This window comes from Macaca mulatta, chromosome 8 (genome assembly GCF_049350105.2).
Source record: "Macaca mulatta isolate MMU2019108-1 chromosome 8, T2T-MMU8v2.0, whole genome shotgun sequence".
In the NCBI taxonomy this organism is placed as follows: Eukaryota; Metazoa; Chordata; class Mammalia; order Primates; family Cercopithecidae; genus Macaca; species Macaca mulatta.
Window position 1 is genome coordinate 140,394,067 of NC_133413.1, and position 3,132 is coordinate 140,397,198.

At 44.9% G+C, this 3,132-nt stretch overlaps 1 pseudogene; it reads right to left on the reverse strand.

Moving 5' to 3' along the window:
• Positions 1 to 2,837: 2,837 nt before the first annotated feature.
• LOC114680482 (U7 small nuclear RNA) lies at positions 2,838 to 2,888 on the reverse strand (annotated as a pseudogene).
• Between the last annotated feature and the right edge of the window lie 244 nt (positions 2,889 to 3,132).

A 3,132-nucleotide genomic window follows, 5' to 3' on the forward strand; every position in this document is an offset into this window, starting at 1 on the left:
TCTATAGGACCTGAAGACGGTTACTGCTATGGGGGTGTCTCTAGATTCCTTAATCCTATCAGCTGCTTGACTGGAAGGAATGATGAGATTCTAGAAAAATCTAGAAAAATCTTGTGACCTCCCTCTGATGCCAGGTTTCCTCATTTACAAAATGGGAACAATAATGTCTTCTGCGTAGATCTAGGAGATGGTCCATGGTGGCTGATATATTCAAGAATTGCTAGCTGTTTTTCTTTAATCAGACCTGTCAGTATTCTACCTCAGGGATGCCTGGGCCTAAGTTTTATTAATTGAACTGTTTTGTTTTATATCTTTTATGAAGTAATCTAAACTTTGGTTTTCTCTGTTTTCCTGAAAGCAGTAGTATTCTAGGTTTCTTAGAGAAGAAGAAAAGAGGCCAAGCTCAGTGGCTCACATCTGTAATTCCAGCACTTTGGGAGGCCAAGGCAGGAGGACTGTTTCAGCCCAGAAGTTCTAGACTAGCCTGGGTAACATAGGGAGACCCCACCTCTACAAATAATTTAAAAATTAATCAGATGTAGTGGCATGCACCTGTGGTCCCAGCTGCTCAGGAGGCTGAGGCAGGAGGATCACCTGAGGCAGGGAGGTCGAGGCTGCAGTGAGCTGTGATCACACCGCAGCACTCCAACCTGGGCAACAGAAGAGAAGAAAGGAAGAGGAGACTCTTAGTGGAGAGGAAAAAAGAAGGGGAGAAGGGGAGGTTTTCTTACAATAAAAGTAACATAATCACATTACAAAAAAAAATGTGCAAACGAGAGAAAGGGAAAGAATATCTCCATATTCTTATCTCCCTAACACAATTTCTGACACCATTTTGGTCTATTTACTCAAAGTCTTGTTTCCTATAAATGACAGATGGTTTTCTAAGTCTTCTCACAGCCTCCATGGCCCTGACTTTGCGTGGCCGTGTAATATTCCACCATGCGGCTAAAGCATAACTTAAGTAGGTGGTTACTGTCAGACACTTAGATTATTTCCCATTTATTTTGTTACTGTAAAAAGCTGAGCTGGCCAGGTACGATGGCTCACGCCTGTAATCCCAACACTTTGAGAAGCCAAGCGGGGAGGGTGGCTTGAGCTTGAATTTGAGACCAGTGTGGGCAACACAGTGAGACCTCATCTCTACTAAAAATAAAAAAATTAGCCAGGCATGGTGGCGGGCACCTGTGGTCCCAGCTTCTGCCTCTAGAGATGACACTTGCCAATCTATGTGAGTATCTGTAGTTATTCCAGGGGATTCTGAAGAAGCCTATGGAATCAGATTAGGGAACCACTGCTATTCCCAATTGAATTGAAAACTGAGGTACTTGGGAGGCTGAGGTGGGAGGACTGCTTGAACCCTGGAGGTCAAGGCTGCGTCGTGATCATGCCACTACACGCCAGCCTAGTTGACAGAGTGAGACCCTGTCTTAACAACAATAACATAAAGCTGAGCTAAAAATATTTATGCAACATTTTGTCCATATTTTTTACTGTTTTTCTTAGGAAAGATTCCCAAAGTGGGTTCCCTGGGTCAAAGGTTATGAAGATGTTCATGGCTTTTGACATCAATTGCAATAGTTGCCCAGAAGGGTGACTCAAAAGGTCACCTGGTTGGCCACCAGCAAGAAAATGCATGTACCTTCACTGGGGTGACACCTTTCACAGTCACCACAGGGCAGGGTCAGGGACACCTGTCGGGTTTTCTCTGGAGTGAGCGCTTATGGAACATTCTGGTCTCTGCACATCGGCTGCACAATCTCAGGTGCTTTTCAGCTCTGCCCTGCTGAATGAGAGCTCCATAATGCATTCGAGAATAAGCTCCACGGTGGAATCAAATGCTCCCTCCTCACCCAGCAGCTATTTGGGGATGATCAGAGAAAACAAAAAAAATCAGGTTCCTCTTCTTTTGGTTTTAGGTGTCCAAGGTGTTGAGCCAATGATTCGTTTATCTAGAGAGAAGCATTTTCCAACCACATCGATCATGGAGGACCGTGGGGGGACATTCACAGGTCATACCTCGTTTATTACTCATTTATTTTGAGACAGGTCCACTCAGGCAGGGCCTCAGGGACTGTGGGATCAAATCCAAAGACCCAGGAGGCCGAAGCCCTTTCACATCAACTCCCGGATGGGGCCTTCAACTGCAGACTTGACACGTGCAGGAACAATGACAAAGTCAGAAGGGGCCTAAATCTAGGGGCCGCGGTAACCAAAGAGACTCCCCTTCCTTCCTTCCTCCCTCCCTCCCTCCCTCCCTCCCTCTCTCTCTCTCTCTCTCTCTTTCTCTCTTTCTCTCTTTCTCTCTTTCTTTCTTTCTGCCTCACCAGGTCAGGAAAGGCTGTCTCCCTCTGTCCACTCTGTCTCTCACATCAGACAACTAGATATCCAAAAACTCTCTCCAAGGTTATCACACTCAGGCATGAGAGACCCTGGGATAACCACACCTACACAGATAACACCCCCATTGGGTATCAAGACAACTTCACACATTCTGAAGATGTCCTCAGTGCATCAAACATACAGTGGGATTCCACTGCACCCTCTTTTTTTTTTTTTTTTGTTTAGAGACAGGGGTCTCCCTATGTTGCCCAGGTTGGTCTCAAACTCCTGGCCTCAATCGATCCTCCCACCTGAGCCTCCTGAGTAGCTGGGACGGCAGGCGTGTGCCACCCAGCCATACCCTCATTTCACTGAGCCGAATTCAGCTATACTCAAAGGGCCAAATGCTTTTCTTTTTCAATTTTAAAAACTTTAAATAATATAAAAGTATATTTTGCCTATTGTATTTGTTTGTATTTGTTTCTATGGGATTTTTTGTGTTTTGTTTTTTAGTGTGGGGAAACTGGAAAGCCTGCTGGACAAATTCTAAAAGAGCTATAGCACTCTGCTTCCCATTTTTTGTATATTGTGCATTGTACTTTATTGTAGATTGTCTACTGCTGTTTCTATTATGCACTGACTCATTGATGTTCCAGTACAGCACCAGACATACAAAACCAGTGCATGGAAAACCAGCCTTCAGGAGCAACTCGGGAGATTGTCAGGAATTTTTTTTTTTTGAGACAGAGTCTCGCCTTTGTTGTCCAGGCTGGAGTGCAGTAGCAAAATCTCAGCTCACTGCAACCTCTG